The sequence below is a fragment of the Labeo rohita genome, chromosome 6 (genome assembly GCF_022985175.1).
Source record: "Labeo rohita strain BAU-BD-2019 chromosome 6, IGBB_LRoh.1.0, whole genome shotgun sequence".
Classification (NCBI taxonomy): domain Eukaryota; kingdom Metazoa; phylum Chordata; class Actinopteri; order Cypriniformes; family Cyprinidae; genus Labeo; species Labeo rohita.
In genome coordinates this window covers 8,780,949-8,792,475 of record NC_066874.1, presented here as the reverse complement: position 1 = coordinate 8,792,475, position 11,527 = coordinate 8,780,949, and the positions used below count along the sequence as shown (strand labels likewise).

The 11,527-nt window shown below is 33.3% G+C and overlaps 1 protein-coding gene across 2 annotated transcripts in view; it reads left to right on the top strand.

Annotated features, from left to right (window-relative positions):
* The first annotated feature begins 3,342 nt into the window (after positions 1 to 3,342).
* The window catches only part of tanc1a (tetratricopeptide repeat, ankyrin repeat and coiled-coil containing 1a), a 108,998-nt gene continuing 100,813 nt past the window's right edge, over positions 3,343 to 11,527 (top strand). For both annotated transcript variants that reach the window (XM_051111929.1, XM_051111928.1), the window contains exon 1: positions 3,343 to 3,442. The gene's annotated coding sequence lies outside the window, so the exon portion shown is untranslated. The remainder of the gene's footprint in view (positions 3,443 to 11,527) is intronic.

Sequence of the window (11,527 nt, the reverse complement as noted above, 5' to 3'; positions counted from 1 at the left end):
TATTTGATTATGGTGTTTATTCATCTGCGTGGTTTTCGCACTGCAAATTGTATAACACAATAACCCCAGAGGACTTTGCAATAGTTTTCATTTGGAGGATGCTATTTATCACAACAACAATAATGTGCTTAGCAAATTTCAATTCAGTATTAGAAATGACACCCAGATTTGTAACCCTGGCGTGCATATTAGCAGACAGTGGCCTTGAGCTATTAGTGAAGTCCTTGCATTATTAATGAGAAAGATGTTCCATCGATTGCCACACGGGGGCGCTATCTCTCTTAAGAGTCGATTATGCTGCACGTAAATATGAGCAGCTCCATACTGTTTCAGCAGATATAACAGGACGGATATTGTGGAGCAGTGGTTTGAGGGAGTTAAAACCCCTGATATATATCAGTATGTTTATTTTCCTGTTCCTGGTGATTTGTTACTTCTACACGCTGTTCAGCACAGATTTATAAGCGGTCAGTTGCTGCTCCACTGTATCAGATGAACAAAAGGGTCATTCTTGTTATTAATAACTGAAAAAAGAATATGCTTGTGGTTTAATGTAGGGACTTTCAGAAATGTTCTCTGGTCAAGGTCACAATTTTTATAAATCGGGGGTGAGAGCCAGAAAGGCGTACGTGACATTTCACCAACTTTACGGGAGGGCCAAAACAAACATTTACCATAGTTTGATCTGACTTTGTGTACTGATTTCAATCATTTATAATAAAAATTTGATAACAATATACTTTTGCCAGCAGAAAGAGTTCATCAAGAGCTTTCATTTGATATATATGTATCTCCATTTCACCCAAAATGTCACTTGATGCCTTTCTGGTTCTCACCCCTCGAAACAATAACTTGCTTATGGAATCTGACAGGATAGAAATACAGAGATAAAGTTAGTTATTACTCAATGAGGAGATGGTACTTACATTAACAATAAATTAACTAATAAGTTAATTTATTCTTTTTTCTAAAGTTTTATTTATACAGGGAAAAAATGTTTTAAAATGAGACAAACCAACTATCACCGTAAAATGTCAAATTCAACAGATTCAACATTTATGTTTATTTTTTTTTACTTTTTAATTTTTAGATTAAATTTGTGTTTACAAATATTAACACATTTTACACTATTTTCATTTTTAAAAACGTATATTGTTATTAGGTGCTTCTGCTTTAAAATTAAAATTATGTATACCACATTTAGCTAATAGAAGTAGCAAATTAATAAAATTGCTGTTTTCCTCACCAAAAGTATGTAATTAAAAGAATATATATATATATATATATATATATATATATATTTATATATATATACATATATATAACTGGAATAGGAAATTGCAGATTTATGGGAAATATTTAAAAACATTTCTAAGTTTGCAACATTTTAATTTGAGAGAAAAAAAGAACAATTTTATTCTTAATAATTTGCCAGTTTTTTTTTATATTACAGCATTTCTCAATAATTGGAACAAATAGAAACGTCTGCTCAAACCAAAGTAGTACAATTATTTCTAAAATTAAAATTATATCCATGTACAATTAATTCTAATAATAGAAATAACTAAAAATGAAATTTCTGTCATTAATTACTCACCCTCATGTTGTTCCAAACCCAATAAGACCTTCATTCATCTTCATAACATAAAATTAAGATATTTTTGATGAAATCAAAGAGCTTTCTGACCCTCCGTAGACAGCAATGCAGCTGAAATGTTCCCAGACACGTAGCAGGAACGTCAGTGGTTCAACCGTAATTTTACAAAGCTACAAGAATACTAAAATAACAGAGAAAAAAATAACAACATTATTCAGTAATTCTTCTCCACCACATCATCATCTGCTGCCGGTTTGTCATTAATTAATGACAGAATTTCATTTTTGGGTGAACTATCCCTTTAAGATATTTGATAGAGACATGATACAGTTGAGGTCAAAAGTTTACATACACCTTGCAGAATATCAACAAAATAGGAGGGGTCATACAAAATGCATGTTATTTTTTTATTTATTATTGACCTGAATAAGATATTTCACATAAAAGGCGTTAACATATAGTCAAAAAAAAAAAAAAAAAAAAAAAAAAAAAAAAAAAAAGTTGCATTTATTCAAATGGCCCTGTTCAAAAATGTGCATACACTTACCTGAATAATCCACAGCTGTTTTTTTTTCTTTAGTGATAGTTGTTCATGAGTCCCTTGTTGGTGCTGAACAGTTAAACTACCCGCTGTTCTTTAGAAAAATCCTTCAGGTCCCACAAACTCTTTGTTTTTCAACACTTTTGTGTATTTGAACCCTTTCCAACAATGACTGTATGATTTTGAGATCCATCTTTTCACACTGAGGACAACTGAGGGACTCATATGCAATTATTACAGAAGGTTCAAACGCTCACTGATGCTTAAGAAGAAAACACAATGCATTAAGAGCAGAGACGGGGAAAACTTTTTGAATTTGAAGATCAGGGTAAATTTCACTTATTTTGTCTTCTGGCAAACATGTAATTATCTTCTGTAGCTTCTAAAGGGCAGTACTAAATGAAAAAAATATGATATTTAGGCAAAAAAAAAAATGTACACATCCTTATACTGTTCAAAAGTTTTCACCCCCGGCTCTTAATGCAACGTTTCTCCTTCTGAAGCATCAGTGAACAATTGAACCTTCTGTAATAGTTGCACATGAGTCCCTCAGTTGTCCTCATACAGTCATTATTGGAAAGGGTTCAAATACACAAAAATTAAAAACCAAAGAATTTTGGGACCTGAAGGATTTTTATGAACAACAGCAGGCAGTTTTACTGTTCAGGACAAACAAGGGACTCATGAACAACTATCACTTAAAAAAAAAAAAAAACAGCTGTGGATCTTTCAGTTAACAACACAGTATTAAGAATCAAGTGTATGTAAGCTCGGTCATTTTTTTTTAATTAACCTATTTTTCAACTTTTCTCTTGTGGACTGTATGTAAATGTCTTTTATGTGAAATATGATATTCAGGTCAGTACTAAATAAAAAATAACATGCATTTTGTATAATTCCTTTTATTTTGGTAAAATGATTAACATTTTGTAGATTCTCCAAGGTGTAAACTTTTGACCTCAATTGTATCAGACAGCTCTTAATTATGATTTAGTTTAATATTTTATTTTACCTTTTATTTATTTATTTATGACCTTTTTATTTATTTATTTTTTAAAAACACTATTATGCTTTAAGGAAAGAAAGTGTTTAACTGTTTATGTGAACAGACATTTCTCACTCAGAGTGGTGGGAGTGTGTCATTTACCGCGCTGGCTGTTCTGATTGAGGGAATCGTAAAAGGGAGGAGTTGAAGGAGCGCGCACCCGCCCTCAAACACTCACTCCACACTGCAGTTATAAAGTTACACTCAACGAGAAACGCGTGTGTCAGCCAGAGACTGAGCGGTATCTCTCTTAAAACAGGTAAGTTTTCTATAAACTTTAATTCTAACACATCTTATGAACATAAAACAAAGTAATAACGGAAAACCTTTGCAAGTTTACGCACGCGTGTTCGCGTCAACTGATGTGTCACACAGGCGCGTTGTTTATGTCACAGTTTTATAGACGTTTACCTAATGGTTACCTTTTCAAGCTCAACAGCAGTGATTGAGTGCTCTGTCATGCTGTGATTTTTCAGTTGTCATGTGCAACTCTGATCATAATTTGTAAACAAACCAGTTCAGTAGTTTGCACTGCTCCTGATTCATATTTGACTTTATTTTATTAGTAAACCAAGCCAGTGCTATTTTCTGTTTTGCGCAAGTATGTAACAGCTGCTTTAAGTTGTAGTTAGCCACAATACTAGACTTGAGGTAGGCATCACATGTGGATATTTTGTGCTGCAAATACTTACAGTAAGGAACTTTGGACCTTTAAATCAACACTTAAAGCTTGTGAGTTACTTTTCCTCTTTATACACATGCTCATTTTAGGAAAATGTGACATAGCTGAGACTTTTCAGCCAGGGTCATGAACCAACTGACACTGAACAGGTGTATACACAGACACACACAACGCACACATGTTACACTAGATTTGACAAAGTAATGGAATGTGTTTGTTGTTGCATTTGTAAAGGTCAGCTGAACCAAGAGTGTGGCCGTTCCTCCATGCCTGCTTGTCATTAAAACCTTGCATTTCTCATCTCTTTTCCACACTGTACCCTGAAGCCTCTTGATTTAGTTAGTTAATGTTTTCAGTTCAGTAGACGTCTGTTATTACTGCCCTTGGCCAGAAAGTAATCAGATCACTTGCAGTAAGCAGAGTAGGATTTCATTTTTAAAGCTTGCTGCCATTGTTCTGATCACCGAATCTGTTGTTGCACGCTCTATTGAACCCTATCGAATTATATTGAATTTTGCAAAAGCAAGAGCATGGACCACATGCCTTGTAGGTTTTCCTGAAAGAAGATATTGTCCTTATCCCGCTGCTTAATCCTTACGGTTCCTTCAGTGTCGTGTACATCCACTGTGAGCATTCCAAGCACTGTTTCCATAACAGTGGAGAGAGGTCACAAATACTTCAGATAATTTGTGCCGTCATCAGTTAGGACAGCATAACTGTTGCTTGATGGAGCATATGACCATATGATTTCAGGTTATGAAGCCATTGCTTCACAATAGAGTGCAACAGTCAGTTTTTCAGAAGTAGAAAGACAGACCTGTTGTGAACCCACAGGTTGGTAATCAATGGTTTGTTTTTGTTGAAGCCTTCTGTTTGCATTAATTCAAATTATTTTTTAAAACTGCATTACCCGTGACGCTGTACAGGAAAGTCACTAACAAATTACAGGATGAATTGTTAAAGAGTAATTAGCTGGTGGAGTGGATTTAATTAGTTACCATGAGGATTGTAATGTTCAAAGTGGATGTCGTAAATGATGTTAGACCGGGAAGATTTTAAAGCAAGCTGTTCATTCATAAATTCGTACAACCTTACCTTTACTCTGAGGAAATACGAACAGATGACATTGAGCACAGTGCTGAAAAGGGACTGAGCTACGTAAGGTCTATATATAATCAGCAGTTTCAAATGAATAGCTTTATGTAGTTTTTAATTTGGTTATACCATTTGCAATGCTTCCTGGTATTGTACATTTATTTTTCATTTCTCACTAAATCCATTAAAGGGGTCATCGGATGTAAAACTCACTTTTACATGTTTGAACATAAATGTGTGTTGGCAGTGCATTGACAACCTTCTCCATTCTCAGCATCTTGTCAAACCAAGGCCACTCCCACTAGGCCTGTCAAACGGTACCGGGTTCGGTACTTTCGGTACCAAAATTTTGAAAACCTCCATTTCCCGCTCACATTTAAGTGGTGTTGAGCTGATTTTTAAACATCACTGATTGGCCATAGTGTTCACGCGCTCAACAGACGTGACTGTGATTGGCTACAATGATAAGCGCTTCACGCTCCTCACCGAGCGCTCACATATAAGCACAACAGGAGCGTTTGAAAGCCGCGTCTGTCAGTGGATCTGTCTATATGCAGATGTATTAGGAATCCGCTGACACACGTGGCTTTCAAACGCTCCCGTTGTGCTTATTTGTGAGCGCTCGGTGAGGAGCGTGAAGCGCTTATCATTGTAGCCAATCACAGTCATGTCTGTTGAGCGCGTGAACACTATGGCCAATCAGCTATGTTTAAAAATCGGCTCAACACGCTCAAAAGTGAGCGGGAAATGGACGTTTTTAAAATTTCAATACCGAAAGTACCGAACCCGGTATCGTTTGACAGCCCTAACTCCCACGATAGTTGATTGACATGACAGTCTTACCTTAGACCTGCCCTAAGTGAGCGGAGAACAGTCTGCCATTGTGTTGACTCTGGTGCAGGGGAAGACTAGAATGTCTCTTAAGCAGTTGAGGTGTTCTGTTGTTGGATGTAAAAATGAACATAGCAGATGTCATTTACTCCTGACATCTGAACTGCTAAAGACGCAGAGGATTAACGCTACTTTAGTTCGTTTTTGAAGCAAATGTGCCCGGCGATCTACATAAATGCGTCTATGTTCGCGCAAATCATTCGTGATGCAGCTTAACCTACAGCAGAAGTGAGTATAAGGGTTTTTGTAAGCATCTTTGAAAATTTGTGCTAGTTAGCAAGTTTCACGGCTAAATGTGGCTAAACAGAATGGCTCGTCAGCCCACAGAAATTAGGGTGGGGTATTAGCATTTAAAGGCAAATGCAGCGAAATGGGCTGATTTTGACAAGGGAAAAAGGGTGTTTTTTTTATTTATTTATTTATTTTTTTACACTTCCATTGAGAAATTTGAACCAAAGTATGTTATCCACCTTATTTTTCTTATAAGAGTGGGTGTAGCCATTTGTAATTTTTGGGCATCCGATGACCCCTTTAAGTACACAGTCTCCTACACTTTGTATTTGTGTCTAATTTTAAAATACATTTTTGCCTCAAATTAACTTTTTTTTGCTTTTGCTTTTTTTTTTTTTCTTTTCTTGTTAAATTGGCTTTAAACATTTGCAAACAGTAGCCAGAGGGTAAATATGGTATAAATATTTATGATAAATAAATAAATAAATAAATAAAAGCATACAAGTTAAGTATTTTAAATAACATTTAAATATTTACAAATATTAAGACAACAATTTAAAAAAAAGAAATAATTTTAAAACGTAATATTGTTTTAGGTGTTGTTGAACTTCTGCTTTTAAAGTTAAATTTACATTTATGTATGCTAAATTATGCTTGTATAAGTAGCAGATTAATTAAACATTATTCCTCATGACAAAACATATGTTGTTTTCCCCGCCAAAAATTATGTGATTTCTTGAAACATGATGTTAGAGTTTATTAAAAAACAGGAATGGGAAATTGAAGACATATAGAAAAATCATATAAAATGATACAGAAAATATTCCTAAGAAAACATTTTGTTTAAAACATTAAAAAGAAAGTATCACAAACATCATTTATGTTACAGTTACAGAAGATCTCAGAAAATGACAAAAAATGGCAACACCTTCTCAAGCATAGCAAAATTATTTATTAAAATGTGTTAAAATAATTTTTAAATAAAATTTGTAACGTTGTGATTTACCTCGTGGCTGGTTTACTTGATTCATGACTTTAAACACCTTAAAGGGATAGTTCACCAAAAAATGAGAAATTACCCCATGACTTACTCACCCTTAAGCCTAGGTGTATATGACTTTCTTCTTTCAGACATACAATCTGAGTAAAAAAAATGCCTTGCAGCTTTATAATGACAGTGAATGGGTGTTGAGCTTTTAAAGTCCAATAAAGTGCATTCATCATAAAAAGTGCTCCAAGAGTTCGGGGGGGTTAATAAAGCCCTTCTGAAGGGAATCTATGCATTTATGTACGAAAAATATACATATTTACAACTTTATAAACCGTGATCTCTATAGCTTCCGGTAACTGTTGCACACACGATCATGAGAGAGTGGCGTTCCAGCGGATGATATAGGACGTAGGCGTGGTGTAAGCTCCAGTGAGAATATGCTAGTCTGAGAACCAAGTTTTTTTTTTTTTTTTTTACAGCAATGGAAAACCATTCTCCTTGGCTTATTTTGAAATCCTTCAACATTTTTCTTTACAAATCCTCATTTTATACTTCTAATTTGTGACTAGTGTTTTGTTTTGCTCTCACTACTGCGCTTCCACGTTCATCACTGCGTTGCCTACACGCATACGACAGTTAGCAGAAGCTAAAGATTACGATTTGTAAAGTTTTAAATACGGATATTTTTCTTACACAAACACATCGAATCGCTTCAAAAGGCCTTTATTAAACCTCCGGAGTCACTTGGAGTACTTTTTATGATGGTTGGATGCACTTTATCGTACTTCAAAATATCAACACCCATTCACTACCATTGTAAAACTTGGAAGAGCCATGACATTTTTTTAATATAATTCCGATTTTGTTTGTCTGAAAGATGAAAGACATGTCTTTGATGGTGAGCTAATCATGGGGTAATTTCACTGAAAAAGTTGACATACACTAATGCACTCTATAATGTCCTATAATCAAAAATAGCTTGATTTGCACATTGTGTATTTTGTATGAACTTTATGATTCTTGTTTATTATGTTTAAAATGGCTATCATGGTAAAACTGTAAAATAATAAGCACATCTTTGCTGAACTGTGGTGAACATCTACAGCTTTTACAGCTCCTCAGAAGCATGCCTTGCAAAGTTATAGTACAACAAAAAGGGATGCTGTTTTCATAAAGAGAATTCTGGCAGCTGAAGAGAGAGTGGCACAAAAGTAGTTCTGACTGGAAAAATCATAAAGACCCAATTTAATCAGCGTAATTATTCCCTCTGTGAGTTCCAGAAGCAATGCAGTGAGTGATACATGCTCTCTGTGATATAGTATTTGTTTGGACGTCGTGAACACTAGCTTTCCATCTCCCTGTCAACACCTCTAGAGCATGTCCCATGTTTACTCATTAATGAAAGTACAGGCTTGCACGGTCCTGCTGTTCCTTGAGTCACTCTAGTGTTTTATGGCAGACTAATGGTTTAATTGGCTGTGTTTAGCTCAGTGGGAGAGAATGAGCTAATGTTTGACCTGAAAAGAGCTGGAGTGAAAGGCTGGGCTGGTTAATGTCCACAGGGTGTCTATAGGTTAGTGAAACGAAGTGTGGATTGTTACACTCACTGCCATCCAGAAAGATTCAAAGAGACACTTTTGAAAATTCTTCTCTTTTTCATCAACACACAGTATGTGGATGGCAAGATTTAACTTTGGTTTGTGGCTGTATTGAAGTGGGATCTAAAATAGGAAAAAATGCCTCACAGTGTTTAATGCACTTCAGATGTCAAAATGACCAGGGAATCAGTTGCATATCGTCAGATCTACAGTATAAGTTTAGGGTAGTCATTGGTCTCTGACATTTCATCAGGGTGATGCACCATGATGTCATGTTTGGTAGAGTGGAAAAAACAGATGTCATGGTGGTTCAGGAATAGTTTGTCTCATCATATGTGTTACATACACACCTCTCCTACAGTCACTTGCGCCTTGAAATCATGGCCACTCTTCTCGTACATTCTTTTGAAAATTTCCAAGTGAATTTGGCAAAATCTTTTAAGAAATGTTCAGGTCACATTTTACCCCACAACCAAATAAAAATCATATTCAATCAAGAAATCATATTTCACATAAAGAGAATGTATAAAATTATTTATTAAGACCCTTTTAATGATTTACCTTGTAACTTTTTTTAGAACAGTTAAGCACATTTGTTCCTTGCAGTTACAGTAATACCTCTGGTATTGTCTTTGCAATTATTTAATAATAAAAAGTAATAATAATAAAATAATAAAAAATAATTCCTTTTTTTTTTTTTTTTTTTTTACAAATAGATTAAAGGCACTAAGAGAAAAACAACCATAATATATAAAATATACAGAATGTATATATTTAAAAAAAAAAAAAAAAAAAAAAAAAAAAAAAAATATATATATATATATATATATATATATATATATATATATATATATTATTATTATTATTATTATTATTATTATTATTATTATATATATTTTTTTTTTCATGTCACTTTTGGGATAAATTATCTAAATTATAATTTAATTATTAAAAAAAAGAAAGCAGTAAAAAAAGAAAAAAGAGGGCAAAAAGAAAACAAGAAGGCACTAATAACAAATGTATTTGATTTGGACTTTTAAAGGAAAACCATTCTTAAAGTGTTAAATATTTGCCATAAGCTATTGTTGTATCTTTTGTTTGGTGCTCACTGATGATATAAAAAATAGCCAGGTATATCTAATATCTGCTGCTATTTATCCAATAATAGCTGATTTAAAAAAAAAAAAAAAAAAAAAAAAAAAAATAAAAAAAAATATATATATATAATAATAATAATAATAATAATAATAATAATAATAATAATAATAATAATAATAATAATTATATATATATATATATATATTTAAATCAGCTATTATTGGATAAATAGCAGCAGATATTACAATAATATAAATTCTGCACATTTGAATAATATAAAAACATATGTTTTTATATTATGTTTTTATATTTTAATATACATTAAAAACTAATTTATTCCTGTGATCAAAGCTGAATTTTTAGCATCATTACTATAGTATCAGTGTCACATGGTCCTTCAGAAATCATTCTGATATGCTGATTCATTATCAGTGCTGGAAACAGTTGTGCTACTTAGTATTTATTTAAAACCTGTGGTCCTTTTTTTTCAGGATTCTTTGATGAATTAAAAGTTAAAAAGAACAGCATTTATTTAAAATAGACATTTTTTTTCTAACAATATACACTACCGTTCAAAAGTTTGGGGTCAGTAAATTTTTTGAAGAAATTAATACTTTTTTCAGCAAGGATGTGTTAAATTGATAAAACGTGATAGCAAAGACTTATTTTTAATATTTAAATAATATAATAATAATAGTAATATTAATAGATTAATATTTATATAATAATAATATTAATAGATTAATATTTTAAATGCTGTTCTCTTCAACTTTTATTCTTCAAAGAATTCTGAAAAAAGCATCACAGGTTCCAAAAAATATTTGGCAGCACAACTGTTTCCAACATTCTAATAATAAATCAGCATATTAGAATGATTTCTAAAGGATCATGTGACATTGAAGACTGCAGTAATGGCTGACGCATATTCAGCTTTGCTTCACAGGAATAGATTACATTTTCAAGCATATTAGCATAGAAAGCTTATTTTATATTGTAATAACATTTTGCAATATTACTGCTTTTTTCTGTAGTTTTGATCAAATAAATGCAGCCATGATGAACATAAGAGACTTTAAAAAAGTCTTATTACAATCCCAGACTTTTGAGCGACAGCGTAATTTTGAATTTGAATTACTTATTTTTGATATTGGGGTACATTATGACCTGGACACCTTAGTGAGTGAATAATGAATGAATCTGACAAGTGTGCTAGAACTCTTTCTCTGAAGGTTCACAGAAACTAGTTCTTGCATAACTGCTTACAAAACCGGTAACCTTCTATCTAAAAATCTGCTCTTGTTAGGCCTGAAAAGCTTGACAGCTTTTGATGTGAGGGCTGCACATTTGAATAAGACCCCCCATGTGTCATATGTCTTATTCAAATGGTAAAGTGGGGAGGAGATTTAGGCCAGATTGTCCATAAAAGGAAACAAGGCCATTTTCCCTTAGGTTTCAGCCATAAAACCTATTTAGAAAAAGATGTCCTCATTTCCCGCTCACTGAACGAGCACCGCCAGTTCTGAACCCCCAAAGACGAGTCGTTCATTTGCGCTACGATTGTATTTCTGAATGTGTCATTTGAATGAAAAAGTCTCATTCAGCTATTTTATATTATTTCATATACTGTAGCACTACAGCAATGTAAGACTGTGCACAGCAGTGTTTTCTGAATGCATGGTTTTTATACTTTTTTTAGTCATGTTTTGCTTTCATCCCTCAGTATCCACCCCAGTCGCCACCTTATTTCTTGTCATTCTC